The sequence below is a fragment of the Schistocerca gregaria genome, chromosome 3, assembly GCF_023897955.1.
Source record: "Schistocerca gregaria isolate iqSchGreg1 chromosome 3, iqSchGreg1.2, whole genome shotgun sequence".
Lineage (NCBI taxonomy): Eukaryota > Metazoa > Arthropoda > Insecta > Orthoptera > Acrididae > Schistocerca > Schistocerca gregaria.
The window spans coordinates 548,328,710-548,344,372 of record NC_064922.1 but is presented as its reverse complement, the minus strand read 5'-3'; positions in this window follow the sequence as shown (position 1 = coordinate 548,344,372).

Here is a 15,663-nt window from a genome sequence, read left to right as displayed (position 1 = left end):
AGATGTATCTATTTTTCCAACAACGTGTTTGTGTTTGTTATATCCTTTCGTCTGATCGAAACCGAATGCTTCGTTTTTAGGCTGTACTGTTTACTTGTCTTGGACAGCGCTTCTCTTAGGGTGATTTTTCATGGCTGGCTTGAGTTCGCAGTCTTTTATTATAAGACTGTGTCGCAACTCTTGATTCTTCCGTCAGTTCGCTCCGTTGTTCGGTTTCTCTGCTTCTTACGGTGCTCACTGTCGTTTGTTGGGAAATTAAACATGTTTCGCGCTCTTCGTCTGCTTCGTTTTTTCGCTGTTCTTTTTGTTTTTGCCGTTTTGATTCAGAACTGGTAAGATCTCCTCATCTTTTGCGTTTGGGCATTGTCTAAAACATAAATCAAATCAACTTTTTGTTAAAAATACACCATGTGCACTTACACATATTATTTTCGATTTATATTCGGTCACCGTATCACTTTGACTACTCAAAGTTCACTGTTTGGTTTTATTCGCTCATTGCACTGACAAGAAACTAACGTTCAAACCCACGACGGGTCTTGCTTTGTATACCCCCACCAAACGATAGCCCGACCAGTGGCAGATTCCACAACATACCAAAAAGGCTTGGATTGGTCCATAATTTCCAGAACATTCCACAACATTAGAGAGTGTTCTGAAATGTTTCACAACGATGTGAGATGCTCCGGTATGTTCCCAATCATTCTGGAATCTTCTAGAATGTTCCAGAGTATTTCCGAACATTCCAGAACATCACAGATCATTGTGGAACACTCCGGAACATACTGGAATGTTGTGAAATGCTCTAAAATACTCTCGAAAGCTCAGGAATGTTCTCTAATACTCTCGAGTGTTCTGGTATGTTCTAGAAATTCCTAGAGGACGAAACATTCCAGCCTTTATATCTCCAAAAGCACGCCCCTCAGGTAAACGGGAACCTTCTTCTCGGATGGGGGATAGACTGCTACCATACCATAAAACTCCCTTGATCGCACCGAGACTTGTTTATGTGTGTTAGGGGAGTGCACTTTGTAAATTTCTTTTATATATATTTATACATATTGATTGCCCGCCTTTCCCTACAGCTTACCCCTATTTTCCTCAGGATTTTGAACATCTTGCACCACTTTACACTGTCGAACGCTTTCTCCAGGTCTACAAATCCTATGAATGTGTCGAGTTTTCTTTAATCTTGCTTCCATTATCAACCGCAACGTCAGAACTGCGTCTCTGGAGCCTCTGCCTACATAAAGCCAATGATCGTCATCGAACACATCCTCAACTTTCCTTTCCATTTTTCTCTATATTATTATTCTCACCAACTTGGATGCATAAGCTATAAGCTATTAAGTTGACTGTGCGACAATCGTCACACTTGTCGGCACTTGAAATCTTCTGAAATTGTGTGGATGATGTTTTTCCGAAAATTTGATGGTACATCTCCAGTCTCACAACTTTTACACATCAATGTGATTGGTCGTTTGTTGCCACTTCCCCAAGTGTTTTTAGAAATTCCGATGGAGTATTATCTATCCCTTATGCCTTATTTGATCTTAAGCCTTTCAGAGCTCTTTTAAATTATGACTCTAATGGCGATTCCCTTGTCTCTTCCCTATCGACGCTTACTAATTCTCCTGTCACGCCATCAAACCAGTCCGCCTCCTCACAAAGGCCTTCGATGTACTTTTTCTGCCTATCCACTCTCTCCTCTGCATTCAGCAATGGAATTCTCATTGCACTCGTAATGTTACTGCCCTTGCTTTTAACTATACGGAAGGTTCTTTTGATTTTTCTGCATGGTGACTCAGTCCTTTCGACAACCATTTCTATTTCGATTTCTCCACATTTTCCACTCAGCCTTTTCGCATTAGCTCCCTGCACTTCCTGTGTATTTCATTCCTAAGTGACATGCAATTCTGTATTCCCTAATTTCTTTGAACATGTATGCACTTCCTTTTTTCGTCGATCAGCTGAAGTATTTCTTCTATTACCCACGGTTTCCGCACACTTACCTTCCTTGTACATATGTTTTTGGTTCCAACTTCTGTGACTGCTGTTTTAGAGGCGTCCATTCCTCTTCAGCTGCACTGCCTACTGTGTTATTCATTATCACAGTATCTACAGCTTCAGCGACCTCCGAGTGTGTCTTTTCATTCCTTAGTATTTCCATATCCCACTTCTTTGCACATGAGCCATTTACGTTAGTGCAATTTTCATTGAGCCGCTGGTGCGGAGGAAAGACTGAAAAACGGTAATCTGCTAGTTGTAGGATCGAGTCTCCCTGCGGGAACTTCTTTATTTTTACTTTTTACGTTCCTTACGCTGCACATCATGCGAGACAATCAGTATTTGATGCGATGAAGTCCTATTCGTAGGAGAAAAAGTTTCTTCTGTTTTTGGTTCTTGGGGAGGACAAATAAATCCACAATTATACAGCGAAATTTTTCATGGTACAGGAGGGCCACTGTGCAATGTGGAAGTGCTCTCCCCCCTTCCCCCTCCCCCACCCCCCGTCCACCCTCCTATCTCCCCAAATTTGCTCCACTAATGCAACCCTGCAAGTTCAATTTCACCGTCAGCTAAAAAATTTGATAAAAAAACTTTCAAAATTGCTCTTGTCTCGTCAAGAGAGATATACAAATGACATCCAGAGAAGACTACACCAAAGTACATCTCATGTCTCCAATATATGGCAATGTGAAACATTGCTTGGTGTTTGCTGTCAGCCTGTGCGATGACGAAGAACGCTTTAAAAATGTAAACAAAGTTTGGTTTTGTATAGAAACTTTAAAACAAACATTGTAAAATTGCGGCGTTTCTAACGTGTGCAAGATACCGAGAAAGTTACTGTTTCAAATGGCTCTGAGTACTATGGGACTCAACTGCTGTGGTCATTAGTCCCCTAGAACTTAGAACTACTTAAACCTAACTAACCTAAGGACATCACACACATCCATACCTGAGGCAAGATGCGAACCTGCGACCGTAGCAGTCGCACGGTTCCGCACTGCGCGCCTAGAACCGTGTGACCACCCTGGCCGGCAAGTTACTGTTTCCACTGTGTCTACAATGAATATTATCCTAGCACGTGAAAATCATCACCTGCAAACGAAGTTCTCGTACACGCCTTACAATCCCTTCCTGGAAATGTATTTGTAAAAATAATTTCACTTTACGTTACTATCATGAAAAGATTAATAAACGCAATATATTCAGTATTGTTCGGTTCATTTCAAGCGCAGGTAACATAAAAATAGAAAAAGATCCGATTGGGGATCCGACTCCAGTTTCCTCGATAACTGGTTTGTATTTCGATACTCTTTCCACCTCGCCGATCACTGCCTGGAAATTACGCTGACAATATTGGTCACGTCTCGCCCGACCAGCGCCAAAAACCGCAATTTTTCTGAACTTTTGTCTTTCTTTTGTCACTTTCATTTCTGGCAAACACTCGCATATACCATAAATTTGGCAGAATTCTGTGATGACGAGTAGGCTCTATCACCTTGTGGGTTGTGGCAGAAAGTGTTGAGCAGGAGATCAGATATGCAGGACGAACAACGCGAGGAGGAAAATCAACGCGATTATTTATCGGGACTGACGGACACAGGTAACTTGGCGATTCAAAGTTACGAACAGCGTAATGGGAGTTCCGTTCAGATGCACTGAATTTTATATGAAAACAGACCACGGCATGCAGAATTAGGGACTCTTATTACATTTGCATAAGATTTGATTTGTAGGACATCTGCAACTGAGAGGCTTGGTTAATTAATTTAAAGAGATCCGCTTCAGTTGCACTAATGATTTATTCAATCCACGACCGGTTTCGGGATAATAAAACCCTATCTTTCGTTGTATAAAACTAACATACATAAGGGAGAGGGTGGGTGGAAGAAATACCATACGAAGGAATTATTTTTGATATTGCTGACAGTTGGTTATGAAAGACAGGCATAATGCCTGCGTTTTACATACCGTACCAAGTGGGCCTACAGTTTAGACGACACGAAACTCGTAACCTCATACCACGCGCACCGTCAGGTGTCTATCAGATTAATTGTAATGATTGCCAATGCCTTTCTATTGGACAAACGAGGCATACTTTCACGATTCGGTTCAGAGATCACGAGGACTCAAGTAATTCAAGATCTGCTTGAACCCATCACCTAGAAGCACACAAGAGCTCTAGCCTCGACATAAATTAACTGTCCTAATCCATTATCTTCACTGAATGAGCAAAACACGTTGAAACCAATGGTTCCGTTGAACAACTATATGTTCCGTAAACCATATACTACAGGTTCTCTAATCTCTCATTCTTTTCTTTATTTCGCCTTTAATCGTCTTTCCACATTAAAATTTGTTTACATAATGCAGGACGCTCATCCCGGTAATGTTATTCTGTCATTTCGCTGTTTCTCTAACCCCTCACTCTTTTATTTCTTTCGCCTTAAATCATCTTTTCACATTAAAATTGGTTTATGTAATGCAGACGCTCAGCCCGGTAATGTTATTTTGACAGTTCGATGTTTCTCAGATTATATTGCTATACTTACATTTTAGATTGTTGTGATGGATTTTATATATTTTATTTTACGTCAGTTGAGCTCATGAGCTTTGGAGCAAGGGTGTGTGTTTACTCATTGCGCTCGTAAATATAGGTGTTTACTCGTGGAAAAACAATTTATTAAGGCAATATTGTAGCTTAAATAAGTAAATTAGTATCCATTGTGATCTATATATTGAAGGTTTCGCTTTTCTAGTTCAGCTTGAAGGGCACAAATCGTGGAAAGATAGCTGGTCTAAAGTGCAAGCCGTTGGCGTGCGTGTTTACTCAGTGCGGTCGTAAATATAGGTGTTTACTCGAAGAAAAACAATTTATTAAGGTAATGTTGTAGCTTGAATAAGTAAATTAGCATCTATTGTGATCTATATATTGAAGGTTATGCTTTTACTCTCGTAGTTTTCGTGAAGAGATAAGCGTATTAAAGTGTAAGCCGTTGGCGTGGGCTTGTTTTCGTTGTCGACTGCAGTAAGTTATGTGGTTATAGAATAATTTCCGGGTAGTGTCTGTGTAGCTTTATTGTGAAAAGTATCGTGGGTGTATAGTTTGCATTCGGTTCGTGTTTTCTGTGTTTCTACTCTTCTGTACAATTAATTTTCCATATTGTGCAGTAAAGTCGTTAAGTCGTGTATCTGTTTCCATTAGAGAATTTATACGTAATTTAGTGATAGCGCCTGTTCAAATTTGTCGTTAGAAAATATCGAGCCTCTTCAGTTTCTTTTTCGTTTCGTAATTTCCGCCACTATAACCTACTCCAGCAAATAACTTCGCGCTCTTTACATTCGCCTGACATCCAGAAGTTCTCTGCTCATCTCGCCGTAAGCTGAGTTACTTTCTGCTAATTATTAACTGGTGAAGCGGAATTGTTTGTAGTGTAATCTGTATTGTTTATGTTTGTGTTGTTTGTTTGTAGTGTAATTTGTATTGCTTAATCTGCCGTCACGAGCGACAAATGTGGATGTTGTCGTAGATTACTGAGCTCGGGAGTGAAATGTCAGTATTGTGGGTTGGTGTTTCACTGGGGTGATTATAGCGGGGAAGCTATTATAGTGCCATATGAGGCTTGCCAATGGAGTTGTAGATTATGTAGCCGTGACAAGAAAATCGTGGAACAGGGAAAAAAATATTTGTGCCCTTCAAGCTGTACTAGAAATGGTGTACTTCGTATTAGACAGGTTGAAGGGGGAAAGAGGCAATGGGAACTGGGAACATATCGTAGCCAGGAGGAGAAAACCCCAGAAATCACTCTTCAGGTTCAAGTAAGCAATCAGTTTCATTTGTTACCTGAAGTAGAATAGCTTCAAACAGTTTTTGAGCAAAGTAGGGTGCAGTGGACTCATAGTAACAAATGTAATGCTAGGTCTGGAGTAAAGTCATGCAGAAAGAAAAGGCTCCTGCTGTTAGGTAGCAGTCATGGGAGAGGTTTAGGCCAGTTGCTGCAGGATAGGCTAGGAGTCGAGTACCAGGTTACAAGCATTGTGAAACCTAGTGCTAAGCTTAACCAAATTACAGAAAATCTAGGGGCTTTGTGCAAAACTTTTGATGGTGAGAACCATGTTCGTATAGTAGGAGGTGCAGGAAACAGCCTGGCTAGCAGTTCAGACTGTAGTATTAGTTGTGACCTTGATGTAATAGGAGCAACAACAGCTCACACTCGTGTGGTGTTTGTCGATGTTCTGCAGAGCCATGACTATCACTGGGTTAATGACGTTGTCAACCGTGTTAACAGACAGCTTGGGGAGGGGGCATGTGGGGTGTTACTGTTGGCAGATACTAGATCTCACATCTGTGCTGTACCTGTTGATGCAATTGGGAGGTGGGGTTACACTAGCCATGACCTGCACCTCAATAAGAGGGGGGAGGATAGATTAGTTGATCTTCTTGCGGAAAATGTAAGGGGAACCACATGCACACAAGACAAAATACCTATGATTACTGGAGTCAGAGGGACACATTTTTTAGGTTAGAATGAGGTTACAGACAGAGAGCATTGAAAGAGATTAAAACAGAACAGTGCCATAATGTCTGTAGCAGTATCCAAAGAAATAAAATTTGTGTGTTTCATCAGAACATTAGAGGATTTAAAAATAAAATAGATGAAATTCTTGTATGCCTAGAAAATGGGGTAAATTCTGAAGGTATAGGTATTTTGTGTCTCTCTGAGCACCATGGAACCGCAGGGATAGAGAAAGTTAAATTTAAGGGATGGCAGATTAGCCTCTTATTCATGTAGAGTCAACACGGAAACAGGAGGAGTTGCTACTTATATACAAAATCAAAAATCTTGAAACAAATAGTTTTTGTGTACATCAGATCGTTGAAGCATGTGCTTGACAGTTGCTACTGCAGTATACTTCTACTGTAATTGTAACAATCTACAGATTCCCTCAAGGTAATTTCAGCTATTCATGAAAAATCTAGAGGCATTATTGAGCTACCTGTCAGACAAAAAGAAGCAGTTAGTGATTTGTGGTGATTTTAATGTAAATTTCTTAAAAGATACGGATAGGAAAAATGAGCTACAATCTCTGTTTGGTTGTTTGAATCTAGTACCTGTTGTAAATTTTCCAACTCGTGTGCAGCAGGATAGTAGGTCACTAGTCGGTAACATTTTCATAGACAGTCCTCAGGCAGAAACAATTAGTGTGTACCAATTAAGTTTCGGGTGTGCAGCCGCAAGAACTCTCCTTTATACAGCCGAAATATTAGAAGAAGGAGAATTCTTGCGCCTGAACATCCGAAACTTAATGAAACAGTCTTTAAGGCGCCAAAACCTGAAGATTCACAGTTGCTAATGATGCACAGTTAATGGAAACAACACATATAGCACTTTACATGCTTCAGGCAGGGAGGCTTATTGATGTGAACAGGGTACAGCATTTTAAGATCAGCCTAGAAGAGGTAGAATGGGATGAAGTATACACAGAAAAGGATGCTGATGCCAAATTCAGTTTATTCCACGGAAAATTTTTCTCAATACTAGAGAGTTGCTTTCCTGTATCGCTATCCAAAACATCCATTACAAAGTCAAGTAAGCCATGGATTACTAAGGGAATTAACGTATCTTGTAAGAGGAAGAGGGCAATATATGAACAGACCAGAATAAGTCAGGATCCGGCGTTCGTGCTTACTACAAAAGATACTATAATATTTCATGGAAAGTCATTAAGAAGTCGAGAAGCTTATGTATTCTGACAGAAATTAATTATGTGGGTAATAAGATTAAAAGTATATGGAATATTGTCAAACGGTAGATGGGGGAGCCTGACAGTGCACAGCATACCATAACAATAAAACTAAATTAAGATGTTGTGAGTGATAATTCACAAGTCGCAAGTATTTTTAACAATCACTTTCTGAATTTAGCAGCGAAATTAGGGTTAAAGGGTTCAGTTGAAGAAGCAAAATAATATGTTAAAAAGGTCATTCCCCAGGACTTTAGGCCCTTAGGAATAGCACCAACATCCCCCACTGAAATTAAGGGAATTATAAATATACTGAAAAAACAAGAGCTCTTATGGAATTTTGAAGTGTTGTTCTAATTTAATAACTGGAGTCCTTAGTGATATATGTAATGCTCCACTGGCACAGGGAATTTTTGCAGACAGATTAAAATACGCAATTGTCAAAGCTCTTCATAAGAAAGGGGATAAATATAGACTAATCTCATTGCTGATTTCATCTTATAAAATATTCGAAAAAGGTATGTATTCAAGGGTCGTCTCGCATTTAAGTGAAAATAATTAACTCAGAATCTCACAGTTCGGATTCTGGAAGGGTTACTCTACCGAGAATGATATTTACACTTTTACCTATCACACAGTACAAGCCCTAAATAACAAATTATTGCCAGTTGGTATTTTTCGGGATCTTTCCAAGGCATTTTACTGTGTGGATCGTGTCACATTCTTAGAAAAACTCAGATTTTACGGAATTGAAGGCTGTAAACACTGCTGCTTTGAATCATACTTAACGAACAGAAAGCAAAAAGTTGTGCTGAATAACACAAATAATTCTGGGAGGAGGTAAATTCTAGCGAGTGGCTAGTTCCTTATTCATGTGAATGACCTCTCACTTAACGTTCAACATGCAGAACTAGTACTTTTTGCAGATGATACGAGCGTTATAATAAATTCCATTCCAAAAAAAGCAGCTGAAGATATTGTTAAGGGTGTCTTTCAAAGAATTGTGAAGTGGTTCTCAGAAAATGGATTCTTCCTTAATTTTGAAAACGACTCACTATATCCCTGCCGCCGTTGGATAAGCAGCTGCCAGCAGAAAGTTGTACACTCCTAGCTCACTTATTTGTTACATAGTTTAATTCTTAACTTCTTTGCGTGTTTTTGGTACTTGCATTGTTCAATTCATAAATTTCGGGCGTATTATAGTATTTGAGAGTTGTAGCATCGCGTTTTAGTACTTGAATAGTGTAAAATCGCGTAGTCTCCTTCCGCCGCCGAGCAGTGTGTCAGCAGTGCGCAAGTAGCACCATTACTGCATCTACTAGGCAATCTTGTATTTTAATAACCGTTTAAATTTTGTGTCGATTTGTTTGTGCTCTCTGTAGATTAGTTCAGACGTTCTTTGCACAACAGTTTTTAGCATGGATAGGGACTGCAATTGTTGTGTTCGGATGCAGGCTGAGTTGGCATCCGTTTGCTCCCAGCTTCAGGCAGTGTTGGCTTCGGTCACACAGCTTGAGGCTGTTGCCAACGGGCATCACTGTGGGGGTCCAGATGGGGGTTTGTCAGGGACGGCCAGCTCGTCCGACGCATCCCCCTATCGGACTACGACTGTGGCTGCCCGGGATACTGCCCACATTGAGACTGATCCCTCACCTGTCGTAGAGTGGGAGGTCGTCTCGAGGTGTGGCAGGTGGCGAAAGACATTCCAGAGGGCTGAACAGAAGGCCTCTCCAATTTGTCTGACCAACCGGTTTCAGGCTCTGTCTCAGGCTGATACTTATCTTCGGCTGGACATGGCAGCTTTTCCTGTTCCAGAGGTTGCCCCTCAGTCTGCAAGATCCGGGCGGTCGCAGAGGGTGGGCTTACTGGTAGTTGGGAGCTACAACGTCAGGCGCGTAATGGGGCCCCTTAGGGATATGGCAGCAAGAGAGGGGAAGAAAACCAATGTGCACTCCGTGTGCATACCGGGGGGAGTCATTCCAGATGTGGATAGGGTCTTCCCGGATGCCATGAAGGGTAAAGGGTGCATCCATCTGCACGTGGTCGCTCATGTTGGCACCGATGATGTGTGTCGGTATGGATCGGAGGAAATCCGGCGGCTATCTGATTTGGTGAAGACTGCCAGTCTCGCTAGCGGGACGAAAGCAGAGCTCACCATCTGCAGCATTGTCGACAGGACTGACTGCGGACCTTTGGTACAGAGCCGAGTGGAGGGTCTGAATCAGAGGCTGAGACGGTTCTGCGACCGTGTGGGCTACAGATTCCTCGACTTGAGCCATTGGGTGGTGTGGTTTCGTGTTTCGCTGGATAGGTCAGGAGTCCACTACACGCAGCAAGCGGCTACACGGGCAACAGGGGTTGTGTGGGGTGGACTGGGCGGTTTTTTAGGTTAGATGGCCTCGGGCAAGTACAGAAAGGGCAACAGCCTCAAAGGGTGCGGGGCAAAGTCAGGACATGCGGGGACCAAGCAGCAATCGGTATTGTAATTGTAAACTGTCGAAGCTGCATTGGTAAAGTACCGGAACTTCAAGCGCTGATAGAAAGCACCGAAGATGAAATCGTTATAGGTACAGATAGCTGGCTGAAGCCAGAGATAAATTCCGCCGAAATTTTTACAAAGGCACAGACGGTGTTTAGAAAGGATAGATTGCATGCAACCGGTGGTGGCGTGTTTGTTGCTGTTAATAGTAGTTTATCCTGTAATGAAGTAGAAGTGGATAGTTCCTGTGAATTATTATGGGTGGAGGTTACACTCAACAACCGAGCTAGGTTAATAATTGGCTCCTTTTACCGACCTCCCGACTCAGCAGCATTAGTGGCAGAACAACTGAGAGAAAATTTGAAATACATTTCACATAAATTTTCTCAGAATGTTATAGTCTTAGGTGGAGATTTGAATTTACCTGATATAGATTGGGACACTCAGATGTTTAGGACGGATGGTAGGGACAGTGCATCGAGTGGCATTATACTGAGTGCACTATCCGAAAATTACCTCAAGCAATTAAACAGAGAACCGACTCGTGGAGATAACATCTTGGACCTACTGATAACAAACAGACCCGAACTTTTCGACTCTGTAAGTGCAGAACAGGGAATCTGTGATCATAAGGCCGATGCAGCATCCCTGAATATGGAAGTTAATAGGAATATAAAAAAAGGGAGGAAGGTTTATCTTTTTAGCAAGAGTAATAGGAGGCAGATTTCAGACTACTTAACAGATCAAAACGAACATTTCTGTTCCTACACTGACAATGTTGAGTGTTTATGGAAAAAGTTCAAGGCAATCGTAAAATGCGTTTTAGACAGCTACCTGCCGAGTAAAACTGTGAGAGACGGAAAAAACCCACCGTGGTTCAACAACAAAGTTAGGAAACTACTGCGAAAGCAAAGAGAGCTTCACTCCAAGTTTAAACGCAGCCGAAACCTCTTAGACAAACAGAAGCTAAACGATGTCAAAGTAAGCGTAAGGATGGCTATGCATGAAGCGTTCAGTGAACTCGAAAGTAAAATTCGATGTACCGACTTGACAGAAAATCCTAGGAAGTTCTGGTCTTACGTTAAATCAGTAAGTGGCACGAAACAGCATATTCAGACACTCCGGGGTGACGATGGCATTGAAACAGAGGATGACACGCGTAAAGCTGAAATACTAAACACCTTTTTCCAAAGCTGTTTCACAGAGGAAGACCGCACTGCAGTTCCTTCTCTAAATCCTCGCACAAACGAAAAAATGGCTGACATCGAAGTAAGTGCCCAAGGAATAGAAAAGCAACTGGAATCACTCAACAGAGAAAGTCCACTGGACCTGACGGGATACCAATTCGTTTCTACACAGAGTACACGAAAGAACTTGCCCCTCTTCTAACAGCCATGTACCGCAAGTTTCTAGAGGAACAGAAGGTTCCAAATGATTGGAAAAGAGGACAGGTAGTCCCAGTCTTCAAGAAGGGTCGTCGTGCAGATGCGCAAAACTATAGACCTACATCTTTGACGTCGATCTGGTTTTTTGCTCGAGTATCATGTCGTTTTTGGAAACCCAGTATCTACTCTGTAGGAATCAACATGGATTCCGGAAACAGCGATCGTGTGGGACCCAACTCGCTTTATTTGTTCATGAGACTCAGAAAATATTAGATACAGGCTCCCAGGTAGATGCTATTTTCCTTGACTTCCGGAAGCCGTTCGATACAGTTCCGCACTGTCGCCTGATAAACAAATTAAGAGCCTACGGAATATCAGACCAGCTGTGTGGCTGGTTTGAAGAGTTTTTAGCAAACAGAACACAGCATGTTGTTATCAATGGGAGACGTCTACAGACGTTAAAGTAACCTCTGGCGTGCCGCAGGGGAGTGTTATGGGACCATTGCTTTTCAAAATATACATAAATGACCTAGTAGATAGTGACGGAAGTTCCATGCGGCTTTTCGCGGATGATGCTGTAGTATACAGAGAAGTTGCAGCATTAGAAAATTGTAGCGAAATGCAGGAAGATCTGCAGTGGATAGGCACTTGGTGAAGGGAGTGGCAACTGACCCTTAACATAGACATACGTAATGTATTGCGAATACATAGAAAGAAGGATCCTTTATTGTATGATTATATGATAGCGCAACAAACACTGGTAGCAGTTACTTCTGTAAAATATCTGGGAGTATGCGTGCGGAACGATTTGAAGTGGAATGAGCATATAAAATTAATTGTTGGTAAGGCGGGTACCAGGTTAAGATTCATTGGGAGAGTCCTTAGAAAATGTTGTCCGCCAACAAAGTAGGTGGCTTACAAAACACTCGTTCGACCTATACTTGAGTATTGCTTATTAGTGTGGGATCCGTACTGTAACGAGTTGACGGAGGAGATAGAGCAGATCCAAAGAAGAGCGGCGCGTTTCGTCACAGGATTATTTGGTAATCATGATAGCGTTACGGAGATGTTTAGCAAACTCAAGTGGCAGACTCTGAAAGAGAGGCGCTCTGCATCGCGGTGTAGCTTGCTGTCTAGGTTTCGAGAGGGTGCGTTCCTGGATGAGGTATCGAATATATTGCTTCCCCTTACTTATACATCCCGAGGAGATCACGAATATAAAATTAGAAAGATTCGAGCGCGCACGGAGGCTTTCAGACAGTCGTTCTTCCCGCGAACCATACGCGAGTGGAACAGAAAAGGGAGGTAATAACAGGGGCACGTAAAGTGCCCTCCGTCACACACCATTGGGTGGCTTGTAAAGTATAAATGTAGATGTAGATGTACTGTACACCGAATGGAGTTATATGGACATTTGATGTAGCATATGAACAGGGCTCATTTGACAGGGTACATTTCTCCAAATTTTTGTATGTTCACGTTGATGACACCTTGAACTGGAAGAAGCATATTACTGAGCTTCTCACACAATTAAGTTCTTCTTTCGCTCTTCGTATAATCGTTAATCTTGGTAATAAACAAACCAGCCTCCTGACGTACTTTGCATATTTCAACTCAATAATGTCTTATGGAATAGTTTTCTGGGTTAACTCACTACTTAGACACAAAGTATTGATTGCGCAAAAGAGAGCAGTGAGAATAATTAGTGGTGTTCACAAAAGAACTTCATGTAGGCAACTATTCAAGGAGTTAGGTATTTTAACTGCATCGTCAGAGTACATATATTTCCTAATGAAGTTCGTTATAAATAATCCATCTCAGTTCGCGAAGAACAGTAATGTTCATACGTACAACACTGGAGGAAAAAATGACCATTCCTATCCGTTATTGAAGCTGTCAGTTGCCCAAAAAGGGGTCAGAGATTTTCTCTGCCTCGTGATGACTGGGTGTTGTGTGCTGTCCTTATGTTAGTTTGAACCATTTGCGCAAAAAGGAGTACATCATTCAGCAACAAAAATCTTTGATCATTTGCCCAACAACATAAAGTGTCTGGCAGGCAGCAGATCAAGTTTTAAATCTAGCTTAAAAGCATTTTTTTCTACAATTCTTTCTATTCCATGGACGAGATTCTGTTTCAGAACTGGTAAATTAAATAATTTGTACCTCTGAATGTAGTTGTATGTGTAGATGTAAAAATTTCACTAATATTAATATCAGTACTATTCATGTGTGTACATATTACCATTACTTCTTGCCACTGTTTTTTGCTGTGTCTTATGCTCTGTTCACTCAATGTGACATTGTACCAGTGCGTTGTTGTTTAATACGGCATATATTTTTACGGTTTTATGAGGTTCACGTTTATTTTTCTCCAGTTCAAATGGTTCAAATGTCTGTGAGCACTATGGGACTTAACATCTGAGGTCATCAGTCCCCTAGAACTTAGAACTACTTAAACCAAACTAACCTAAGGACATCACACACATCGATGCCCGAGGCAGAATTCGAACCTGCGACCGTAGCGGTCGCGCGGTTCCAGACTAAAGCACCTAGAACCGCTCGGCTACTCCGCCCGTCTTCTCCATTTCGTTTAGTTGTTTCAACCTTCTTTCCATAACATTAGTGTTTTGTATAATATAGCGTGCTGAGCCAGATTATCTTGTTTCGTCATGTCACTGCTTACACTGGTTCACTCACATTTTAGATCTGTGCCGGTTTTTATATTTACTGTTTTACTTCACTTGTGTCCATAATTCATCATACATATATTATGACTGTTTACTTAGCATGGTTTATGTTACCATTAAGTAACAAACTGTTTCTTATGCCTTGTTCATCCATCCTGCATATGTGCTACTGCCATCTTGCCTAAAACGTCACACGATGGTACATGTCTGATGGTTATCCAGGTCGTTTATATTCTATTATTATTTTTAAACGAAGTATTCTAAGCGCTCGTATCATTCAGCCCAGACTATGTTCGCTAATGACGACGTTAGTTTACTGGGTTGTACAGAGTTGGCGCCTGCGCCACGGCGCCCCTCCGGACAGCCGGCGTGACATGCCACTCAGCTGTGATTGGCGTTCATAGGGTGCTGCTGACCGACGGCGGACAGCGTGAGTACAGTGTTTGGTTTCGGTTCCTTTCCACTTCGCCTTATCCGCCTGGACGTTAGAATTTCAGGGCCGTTTGATTATTAGGCCCTGTCCTCTTTCTTCTATTTATCAAGCTAATCCATTACGGATATTTTAGAACCCGTTACTGTTAACTGAACGTAAATACAGAAAACTGCAACCAGTCACTTTTTTTGAATAATTGTTTATTGTGAAAGAATCGGTTTTCGAACCTTTCCAGAAACCATCTGAAGATGAACCTGAAAAGGCTCGAAAACCGGTTCATGGAATAATAAATAATCATTAAAAAAAGTGACTGGTTGCAGTTTTTTGTACTTACACTCTTTCTTCTAGTGCCACCTGAAATGCACTGACTCGCTTGATCGCATGTTATGGATCACTAAATAAAATAAGAGTCGCTTTGTTTCATTAGTCTGCTACATCTACACCTAAGTGATTACTCTGCTATTCACAATAAACTGCCTGGCAGAGGGTTCAGTGAACCACCTTCAATCTATCTCTCTACCGTTCCACTCCCGAACGGCGCGCTGGAAAATCGTGCACTTCAGTTCTTCTGTGCGAGCCCTGATTGTTATTATTTTATATTGATGATTATTTTCCCTATGTAGGCGGGTGCCAACAGAAGGTTCCGCAATTTCAGGAGAAAACTGGTGACTGAAATTTCATGAGAAGATCCCGTCGCAACGAAAACAACCTTTGTTTTAATGCTTGCCACTCCAATTCACGTAACATGTCTGTGACACTATCTCCCCTATTTAGCGATAGTACAAAACGAACCGCCCTTCTTTGAACTTTTTGATGTCAGTCCCACCTGATACGGATCACACACCGCATAGCAATACTCCATAAATGGCGGACAAGCGTTGTGTAAGCAGTTTCTTTGGCAGACCTGTTTACCTTCTAAGCGTTCTG